The sequence below is a fragment of the Ranitomeya variabilis genome, chromosome 1 (assembly GCF_051348905.1).
Source record: "Ranitomeya variabilis isolate aRanVar5 chromosome 1, aRanVar5.hap1, whole genome shotgun sequence".
Taxonomy (NCBI): domain Eukaryota; kingdom Metazoa; phylum Chordata; class Amphibia; order Anura; family Dendrobatidae; genus Ranitomeya; species Ranitomeya variabilis.
Genome location: NC_135232.1, coordinates 87370943 through 87382368, shown reverse-complemented (window position 1 = coordinate 87382368; position 11426 = coordinate 87370943). Strand labels below are relative to the sequence as shown.

General features: G+C 46.9%; 1 pseudogene; it reads right to left on the bottom strand.

Annotated features, from left to right (window-relative positions):
• Nucleotides 1-413: 413 nt before the first annotated feature.
• Nucleotides 414-10818, bottom strand: LOC143793568 (piwi-like protein 1 pseudogene; annotated as a pseudogene).
• Between the last annotated feature and the right edge of the window lie 608 nt (nucleotides 10819-11426).

Below are 11426 nucleotides of genomic sequence, written 5' to 3'. Positions count from 1 at the left end.
CACATTTTGATCAGTCTGTTATCTCTGGCTGACACCTGGTGTATCAGTGGTGTCAAAATCCGTGCTTCTTCTGTTTGCAGGCATACGTTGCATTGTTCTGTCTGCTAGCCTTGGTGTACTCAGTATTTATTGTTTTACAAAAAAAAAAAATTTAAAGAAAATTTATACAGTCTGTTATGTCCGGCTGAGGCCTGGTGTATCTGTGGTGGAAAAATCGTAGATTCGTAGGCATAAGTTGCATAGTTCTGTTTACTAGCCTTGTTCAACTCATTTTTACTTTTTTTCAAAAAATCTGAAAAAAGCAAAAAATATTTATACAGTCTGTTATGTCACGGTGAGGCCTGGTGTATCTGTTGTGGAAAAATCGTAGCTTCGCAGGCATAAGTTGCATAGTTCTGTCTGCTAGCCTTGTTCTACTCTTTTTTTAAAAAATTCACCAAAAACCACCCAAAAAAGTCCTCGACTTCAACCAACACCGCCCGGTTCATCTTGATGCGCATTTGCTGTGTGATCTTGAACAGGTTCTGCAGAAGAGCATTCGCCTCGTCCTAATTTCTCCAGCTGTAAAAGAGCAGCCAATTATTCATATCTCGGGGGGCTGATCAGGACGGGACCCCTCTGCTCTCGCAACTAATCAGCAAACTGTGGATTATATTCAGCAGATTTGTCTTTTTACATGATTTATTTCCGGAGGTACAATTCTTCCTTCGAACTGTAGCAGTTCGGTATAGAAATTCAGCCCCCAGTCACGTAGCTCTTTCTGAACGCTCTTGCAGCGCCCCAGAGTCCTGGTCGTTGCAGTAATATTATTCTTCCACCAGGGGGAGTGATATTACGTCTGAAGGCAATAAAGGAGATCACTTTACCAGGTATCACAAACAACACAATGCACTTCACACTCCCGTCCACCAGGGGGAGCTATGCTCCTATCTATTAGGGCACTCCTCACAATTAGGTAAAACTGGTGGTTTGGATAGAAAGTTAGACAGACGCTGACTGGGCTTCACCCAGGCAGCACCCTGTGAGAAAGACGCTGACTGGGCTTCACCCAGGCAGCACCCTGTCAGGCAGCCAGAGGGGAAGAAGGAACATCTACAAGCTGCAGACACAGAGAGGTCCCTGACAGGGGTGGGATCCTGTCAGAGGCCAAGACAGAGGGCCACGGAGCTGCACCTGTCCCATGTGTGGCAGCATCCTAAGGAAGGACACGAAAGAGAATTGTATTGTAGCTGGTGAGAAACGAAGTCATAGCACAAGGAGAGGAATCCAGAGGGAGTTCTGCTCTGTAAAAGGCTGCCTCCTTCTGAGGCGCAGGATCCAGTAGCCAGAATACCGAGGTAGCAATCGTCTCCAAGCCTTGCTTCAGAGACTGGCAGGACAGTTAATTCCACGTTGGCTGCCCAACCATATACCCAGGAGACACGGTGGCAACTTGTGGGGGCTGAGGCATTGTAGGGTCCCTGTAAAAAGCCTCAGGCCACCAGTCATACAGGTTTGTCCTATTCATACCATCTGGGGGACAGAGAGAAAGAGAAATAACATCTAGAACACCAACATCAGTTGTGAGGAACTTACCTAGAAGCTCAGCAGGGAGGTACTACAACACACAGGTGCTAGAGGAAGGCTACTGATTTCCACCTGGACAAGGGGACTCTGGATTTGCCTTCGGACTGGCCGGACTCTGCCTACCCTGTGGTCTGACCCCCGGACTGCGGATGCTGAAGCCTTCAGTAAAGGTAAAGAGACTGCAACCTTGTGTCCTCGTTATTCACTGCACCTTACATCATCCGCCATCCCCCATCTATACTCTGGGAAGCCCTGGGGATACACCTCACCTGTGGGAAGGTATACCATCTAGCTGCCATCACATCACCCCAGCGGACCCCTAAGCAGTGTCGGTCACCCTGACCGAATACCACAGGTGGCGTCACAAACATTATCCCATAAAAACTCTTCCTTTCATTGGACTCCCCTCAAAGGGCCACGGACCGGGTCGGGCCACCATGACATTCCCCAAACCAAAGGAGCTGGTACCGAGTACCCCATTGCCCTTACGTGGGGGTGTTCCACTCTCATCCTTGTGTATGTGGTGGTTCATGAACTTCCCAACTTGCCGCTCCCTCTGTTCTGGTGGTAAGCGGGTGTGAACGGCCAGGTCTTTCATGACATTGAAGTCGTTTCTCATTCTGTCGGTCAGACCTGTTAGGTTACAGAACTCTGGCACCAGTACGATGGCTCTGTCTGTGGCTCCCAGCTTGAGCCTCTTGATGTTCACAATTAGCGGCTGGATCATGTCTTTCACTTGTTCATTATATTGGTTCTTATAGCAGTCCACAAATCTGATCTCGCTTCCATCTGCCTTCTTGAAGGTGGGCGCTGTAGTCATGTTCCAGGCCATCTCGTCTATATGGTAGGTTTTAGTGTTGGACTTGGTGAGGATGATTAATCCGATCAGCTCCTTGCAGCAGGCGTCCTGAAACCTCTGAGGGCCACACGAGGAGAAGAGGCTGCTAATGATGTCGTGCACAGTCTCATTCCTAAGGACTTTATGGCTTACATCATTGTTCATCATGATGCTGGACTCGTACTGGAGGATGGAGGTGAAAAACCCCGGGCAGATGGCGAGTCGGTGGTCTCTGACTTCGGTGGCATCGCTCGGGTTGTAATAGTTGCGTCCTATCTGCTTCATACCCATTATCTTCAGGAGTCTTCGGAAAATGATATTATAGAAATGGAAGCAGGTGAGTGAGATCGGTGGAGGCTTGTTGGTTAGGGTGATCCGCACTTTCTCTCCATTTCGAGTTTGGCTGAACACCTCGGTGACCTTATTCAGTCTTTTTGGTAAAAACAACACGGTTCCATCAAACGTCTGCGCCTTCCCGATGATTTCTTCATGCTGATACAGGAGGCCATACCGCAAATGCTTGGACTCCATGGCGGGGTTGAAGTCAACATGATACTGGTACAGGACCCACTGTGGTTGGGACACCAGCTTGATGTGGTCACAAGAGCAATCTTGGTTCCTTTTCCAGAGGTGCCAGCTTTCGATTTTTGGACGTGTTCGATAGTCTGCTGGGTGTTCACCCCGACGTCATGGAAGTCATGCCTACAGCCGCCCCGATCCCCAATAGACACTTCTGCAAGTCCAACTGACACCTGCAGAACCTCGGGCGATGGTCTCTCTGCTGCCGCTGCCAGGGTCCTCTCTGGCACCCTCTTCTGACAAGCACAGGCTCAGGCGCTGGCTGCTAAGATCTGACTGCTGGCTGGGGTCCTTGGGGCTGCTATACCTGTCCAGATGGTCTTTGTGGGGCGTGCTCCTGCACACGAGGTTGGCCGTGGGCCCGGGATCTTGCTCATCAGCTCATCTTTTATATCGTACACAAACCACGCACTAGTGTGTATTGTGCCTAATTTTTCATGTGGCCTTCATCAATATTTCCTCATTCTCCACCACTAGGTCACCATGGTGAGCATGTTGTATGCTGCTACAGCCATTAGATTTTTGGGCAAGGATGTCTATAATACCCAGAAATAATTTTTTAAAACTGTAACCCCCATGGGGAAATGTTTGTCAGCCCATTCACTTCTTGTATGGGCATTACAAGTCTAGGAGACACGTGTTCCGTGCTGTTACAGACAGTCAATTTTTGGCAAGGGTGTCTGTGATCCCAATTAAATATTTTTTAAAAATGCATCCCCCATGGGGAAATGTTTGTGTATGGGCATTACAAGTCTAGGAGACACACTCCTTTAAATTGGGCCGAGTTTTTAGTGAGGCCTTCCTCAACCTCTCATCATTTTCCACCACTAGATCACCAGGATTCCCGTGTTCCATGCTGTTACAGACATTCAATTTTTTGGCAAGGGTGTTTGTGATCCCCATTAAATATTTTTTAAAAATGTTTCACCCATGGGGAAATGTTTGTCAGCCCTTACACTTAGTGTATGGGCATTACAAGTCTAGGAGACCCGCTCCTTTATATTGGGCCTAGTTTTTAATGAGGCCTTCCTCCACCTCTCATCATTTTCCACCACCAGTTCACCAGGGTTCACGTGTTCCGTGCTGCTACAGACAGTCAATTTTTTGGCAAGGGTGTCTATGATCCCCATTAAATAATTTTTCAAAATGTACCCCCCCATGGGGAAATGTTTGTCAGCCCATACACTTAGTGCATGGGCATTACGAGTCTAGGAGACCCGCTCCTTTGTAATAGGACAGGTTTTTTTTTATGAGGCCCTCCTCCATGATTCTTTCAAGGAGGATAGGGGTGCATGCAAACTTGGGTCAAGGTGGCCCTTGCATTCAATGCATAAGGAAACAGTATGGCAGGACCAACTGAAGAATATAAAGTGGGTTTTCCTGTGGCCATCCAGTACCTGGGTTCAAAGGCTTATTGGGGTGCATATGACTTGGTAGCAGGGCAGGCCTTGCAGTTAATACATAAGAAAACAGTATGGCAGGACCAACTGAAGTATGTGAAGTGGTTTTCCTGTGGCCATCCAGAACCTGGGTTCAAAGGATTATTGGGGTGCATATGACTTGATAGCAGGGCAGGCCTTGTATTCAATGCAACATTTTTTCAAGAAGCTCTCCTGTACCTCTCGTGAAAGTGGTATTGGGGTACGTTGTAATTCTTTTCAGCCCAGCCACTCAATGCATAGGCAATAACAGCATAGGAGACACATTGTTTAATAATGGCCCTTTAAGAATATTAATGCAGCCTGATGCCCCTCTAAAAATAGGCTTTGTGACTTTTAGAGTCCCTCCTTCATAAATGAAACAAGATGTCTCTGCTTATGTGTCACACAACACATGGCCAGCTAGGCTTGTTAAATGTTACAAAGACATTTCCCAGTGAATGTATTTGTATTGGTTGAAAGCAATGTTAAAGTTGAAAAACGCATCATAAATGCTGCGTGTGAACATAGCCCAAGTGGTGGAGGAACATTTTGGTCTGGGGTTAATTATTTTGCCTTATATACAAGTCATTACCCTGGAAAGGATGTACCTTAACATATTTCCCAGCAAAATCCATTTTGGTTTTGTTTTTGTATGTTTTTTGGTGCACCTGTAAAAATGGAGTGAAACTCTGACAACATTGTTTACAACTGTGACCTTGGAGTAAGAAATGCTTCCAGGGGCAAGCCCCATGATGTTCCCGTGTCATTTGAGCAGTGTTTGCATCATTTTCAGATGTTTTTAGACCTTAAAAGGACCCCAGGAGGGGATCACGGTTAAAAGTACTCGGGTTTCCCATAGACTTACATTGGGCTCGTTGCTCAGGCCGAGTACCCAAGTATTCCAATTTGCTCGACCCGAGCAACGAGCACCCGAGCATTTTAGTGCTCGCTCATCACTACTACTGTACATACAGATGCTCCTCCATTAGGGTTCATTAGGTCTTGATGCAGAAGCATAACATATAAGGTATCTGCCGCCAAGTTTTTGCTGACAAATGTGAAAGCAAGATAATGTTAGGTCTGAGACCCTGATTCCAGTGCCTTACTGAGCTGCTTGCTGTAGTTTTGACAAAATCACTGTTTTACCTGCTGCAGCTTTGCTAGTCCACTAAATGATGAGATTAGCATAACCATCACTGGCACCTTTGATTGATAGCTTTTTATGTGCACTGTGTATAAGCAGAAAGCTGCCAAGCAATGTTGGTGGGCAGGGAAAACCAGAGCTCTGGAATATGGTGGACTACATAGCTTCAGGTTTACTAGTAGTCTATGTTTGGTCTTGTGCTGCAGTATATTTTCCATCTCATTGCAATCTGAAATACAATATTGACCTTCTAAATAGAACTTGTAAAGTAAATTAAAGAAATGTGTTTGCTTCTGATTCTACAAAAAGCTGCACTTAAGAGTAAATGACATCGTATATTGTATTCTTATCACTAAGAAATGAAACGTAGAAAAGCCTCAATTCAAACTTTGCACTGTAGTGTAGCTCAGATAGCAAAACACTGCACCGCAGCCATATACTGTATGTATAAATATGGTTCTAACTATGGTGGTGTACCCTAATAGTGAGTTTAGAGGTAACTCAGCAGATGACATGGTGTTACTGGAAATAGATCTCTATACAAGACCAATACAGATATTTAAAAAATGTTGAAGAAATCACTTGTAAAATGTAAAACTTCTTTTTTTGAGTATCCATGAAAAGAATTCTGGTGGTTTCACAGACACATCTCTGATGCGTTTCCGGTGTTAGATTACGCCTTTAGTCATAGAGGTATCATAGTGCCGTGTCAGAATCTATTTAAAACCATTGTCAACCAATCAGAATACACAAAACACAATTCATTATTATACATAGAAATTGATATCAAAATATTCATTAGTTATCTATACATCGATTAATATAATAGCATTGTGTCATTGTGAAAATTTAAGCCATTTGGCTGTTTAGTATCCACTTTAAGGGCTCATACTCATTTATGAGAAAAACGGACGAGTGCAATCCGATAAAAAATCGGATTGCACTCTGACCAATGTTATTCAATGAGTTACATCTCATGTGTGATTTTTTTCACATCTGAAATCGGACTGAGAAATCGCATGTTGTGATTTGCTGCGTATCTCGGACGAGACTCGCCAATGCAAGTCAATGGATGCGAGAAAAAACACACAGCTCTCGCACCATGCGAGTGCTGTCCTTTTTTTATGCACCGGTGTCCTTTGAAAAGCCGGTAATTCATGTACGGTGTACAGTAAAATCACACTGACAGGTTAGAATAGAATACCGTATACCGTATTTTTCAGACTATAAGACGCACCGGACTATAAGGCGCACCCAGGTTTTAGAGGTGGAAAATAGGGAAAAAAATATTTGAAGCAAAAAAATGTGGTAAAATATTTAATAACATACTATTATATGTGGTGTTATTATATATAATAGTATGTTATTATGTTGGAAGCTGCGGGACCAGTGTGGTGTCTGTGAAGTACTATATGAAGATGCTGGAGGGTGAGTATAAGAATGGGGGCACAGGACTTAAGAAAGCACCACTCCAGCACTGCAAAATAACACTGGAGTGCTGCTTTAAAATCCCATGGGAGAACTATAACTCCCAGCATGTTCTGCAGATCTTATGACATGCTGGGAGTTATAGTTCACTAAAGGAGTGGCAGAGTGCTTTATTGTGTTTTGGAAAGACTAACCTCTTAATTGTGGCAGCCAGCCTGTAGTGAGGTAAAAGTATCCCATGACTGCACACACAGAGCTCTCCCTCTTGTTGCCTTTCCACAGCACAGGTAATGGAAGCCTGCAGATTCTAGTGTTGGAGTCTGAAGGACCTGTGATGATGTCAAGAAGAGGGAGGGCTCTGTGCTGCCATGTGATGCTCCAGCCTGCCCACTTCTGACATCATCACAGGTCCTCCTTGTGTACACTGCACAGCACTCAGCTCCAGCCCAGGAAGGTACGCAGGGATCTCCTCTCCCCCGGACCCTGCTGCTGCTGCCTCCTCCTCCCCCGGACACACAGATCTCCCCAGCTGCTGCAGGAATCAGCGCTGAAGAATCCATGTGTGTCGCTGCTTAAGTGCAGTATTCATTTGCTGCTCCGGCTCACGGCTCAGCTGATAGGTGGGCGGGGAGTAGCTAATGAATATTCACTGCACTTAATCATCAGGACCACATGGTTTCCCCAGCACTGATTCCTGGCAGTGGGGACATTTTTCTGCCTCCTGAAGTGGGATAACAGTGCGATCCCACTCCCTGCTGCCCCCCTCCCTACATGCTACATCCCTACCATAAGACGCACCCACACTTTCCTCCCAAATTTGGAGGAAAAAAAGTGCGTCTTATGGTCAGAAAAATACGGTAGATAGAATAGAAATATACACATAGTATACAATATATATGTATTTATACTGAAAGATAGAAGAAAAGCTGGTAATTCATCTGCCGGCTTCTGTAAAATCCCTGCAGGAGCCGACAGGATAGAATAGATGGATTACATACAGTAAATACATATAGAATAGGTAGATATTTAGATGTCAGTGACAAATATAATTAGTACAGTGTGTGTTCAAATTACCGGACATGTATTTAATTAATAAACGATTATTTATTGGAAAAAATGACGTGTTCCCAATACCCCTTTGAAGAAGGGCCTCCTGAAAACAATGTTCCCATTATTAGGAAGTGGGTTTCCCATAGTGTTAGTGTTTGCCTATGCAGTGAATGCAAGGGCTGCCAAAAATTTGGAGGCACTACAATGCCCCTTGGAAGAGAAGTGGAGGAGGGCCTCAAAAGAAAAAAAGTTCTCATTTGAAAAGAGCGGGTCTCCTATACTTGTAATGCCCATGCACTAAGTGTATGGGCTGACAAACATTTCACCCTGGGGGGTATACATGAACATACTGCATAACATTTTTTTTCATAAACACCCTTTAAAAAAATTATGCGAGTGTTGCATCACAGACAACGATCACCCTGGTGATATGGGGGTGGAGGTTGAGGATGAGGAGAAGGAGGAGGACAACAGCAAATAGCCAAAATAAGGAACAGTACACCCATGTGTGCGTGTGAAGAGGTGCATGGAAATAGACCTCCCTAAAAAGACACCGGATTTGAGTTTATGTTACGCTGCTATCATTTGGTGGTGTTAAGAAGTCTGGCCCAATCTAGCCCTTGATCATTTTTATAAAAATCAGCCTGTCAGCATTTTGTGGATGTGCTTATCAGTTATAATTCTACAAGCGGCACTAAAAACCCGCTCTGATAAAATGCTAGCTGCAGGGCAGGCCATGACCTCCAAGGCGTAAAGAGCCAGTTAATGCCACGTGTCCAGCTTGGATACCCAATAATTATAAGGCACAGAGGAATCACGGAGGACGTTGGTACAGTCATCAAGGTACTCACTCAGCATCTCCCCAAACTTTGCACTTCTTGTGAGAGTACCCCGCGCCTCAGGGCCTGTGCAATGGGAGGGTCTGAGAAAACTCTCTCAGAACTTTGACAGTGTTCCCCTGCCTCTGCTGGATTGGAGTTGTGTCTCTCTTTCCTATACTCCTTGGTTGTCCAACAAAGTGTGACCTCTGCCGCCAGCGTTTTCAGATGGGAATTTTTTTAATAATTCCGCAACAAGGGCCTTCTGGTACTTACCATTTTAGTAGACCTGTCCATCCCGGGAATAAGAGATAGAAAGTTCTCCTTGTAGTGTGGATCTAGAAGTGTCACCAACCAGTAATGACTGTCACCCAAAATTTTGATAACGCAAGGGTCATGGTCAAGGCAGTGTAACATAAACTCAGCCATACGTGCCAGACTGCTAGCAGGCAAGACTTCCGTGTCCTCACCAATAGGACGACTGACCATGCTCTCCTCCTCCTCCTCCCTGTCCTCAGGACATCCAAGCTGAACAGACGGTATGATAGTTGTGCAGGTAGTACCATCTATAGCGCATGAATCTAGGTCCTGTTCTTCCTCCTCCTCCTACTTTTCCTCATTGTCACCCAATCCACATTGGGATGAGATGAGGCTGGGCTGTGTGTAATCACCCTGTATGGTTCCATGCTCCGTCTCATGTTCCACCTGCAATGCATCCTCTTTGATTGTGAGCAGAGAGCATTTCAGAACACAGAGTAGCAGGATGGTGATGCTAATTATGGCATCATCGCCGCTCACCATCTTGGTGGAGTCCTCAAAATTTTGGAGGATGGTACATATGTCTGACATCCATGTCCACTCCTGAGGTCTTATGTGTGGAGTCTGAACAGAATACAGATGGCCTTGTCGATGCAGGTAGTCAAAAACTGCCCTCTTCTGCTCACAAATCCTTCCCAACATCTGCAGTGTAGAGTTCCAACTTGTGGAAACATCGCACACCAGTCGGTGAACCAGAAGCTGCAAACGCCGCTGAAGCATGGCAAGGGTGACAGAAGCAGTAGCTGACTTTCTAAAATGGGCACACATTGTACTTTGACAAGCAGATCCGGCAGCTCCGGGTAGGTTTTGAGAAACTGCAGAACCACGAGGTTAAGCTCACTTTGCCTCAGAGCCGCCACCAGGTTCCGGCCATTGTCACACACGACCATGCCTGGCTGTAGGTTTAGCACTGTCAGCTCCTGCCATTGTCACACACGACCATGCCTGGCTGTAGGTTTAGCAGTGTCAGCTACAGATCTGCCTGCTCTTTCTGAGCTGTCCACAACTTTTCAGCATTGTGCGGTTTGTCACCTAAGCATATTAGCTTCAGCACAGCTTGTTGCCGCTTGACTGAGGCAGTGCTGCAGTGCTTACAGCTTGTGACTGATGTGGTCATTTCGGAGATGGAGGCTGAGGAGGAGGAGGAGATGGATGAGTAGATTGCGGACCTAGGGTCCACAATACTCAGCATCGGGAGGACGTGTTCCATCCTAAGGTCCGACTGGGTCCCGGCTTCCACTATGTTAACCCCTTCCCGACTTATGACGCATACGCTGCATCATGAAAGTCGGTGCCAATCCGACCGGTGACATAGCATATGCATCATGGTGGGATCGCGTTCCTGCAGGTCGGGTGAAGTGGCTAACTTAAATTTCACCTGACCTGCAGGAACAGGGGGACTTGTACTTTAGCCCAGGGGAGTGGTTTTGCCCCCCTTGGCTACGATCGCCCACTTCACCACCCCCCCAAATCTGATTGAAGCTAGCGTCCATGTGACGCTAGCTCTCCATTCAGATGCGGAGGGGCAGAGTAAACGATGGCTGCCTCACTGTCCAGCTTCATGCCGTCCATGGATGCTGAACAGCGAGGTCCCTGCATGCTGCCCTGCCACATACTCACCGTGATCGCCACCGTCGTGGCCACCACTGCCGCCATCACTGCCACCACCAGGTACTCCCCTCTGCTGCCCTCCACTCCCCCCGCTGTCCGAATCCATGCCCCTCAACCTCTGCTCCCTCCCCCCTGCCCCAGTGATCACCCCCTGATCACCCCCCTGCTATTGCTGCAGCCGGCTCCATCTCCTCCATCTGCTGCATCTCCTCAGCCCCCCTGTGCTTGACAGCCCCCTCCTGCCCCGGTGATCACCCCCTGCCCAACTGATCTCCCCCTGCCCCGCTGATCCCCCCTGCCCCTCTGATCTCACCTCTGCCCTGCTGATCTTACCCCTGCCCCGCTGATCTCCCTCCTGCCCTGTATATCGCCCCCTGCTCCGCTGATCTCCCCCTGCCCCGCAGATCTACCCACTGCCCCGCTGATCTCCCCCCTGCCCCACAGATCTCCCTCCACCCTGCAGATCTCCCCCCTGCCACAGTGATCACCCCCCTGCCCCAGTTTTCCCATTAGGGTTAGAGTTGGGCTAAAGTGAGTTGGGCTAAAGTTAGGGTTAGGGTTGGGGATAAAATTAGGGTTAGGGTTGGGGCTAAAGTTAGGGTTGGGATTAGGGGTAGGGATAGGGGTATGGTTGGGATTAGGGGTAGGGTTAG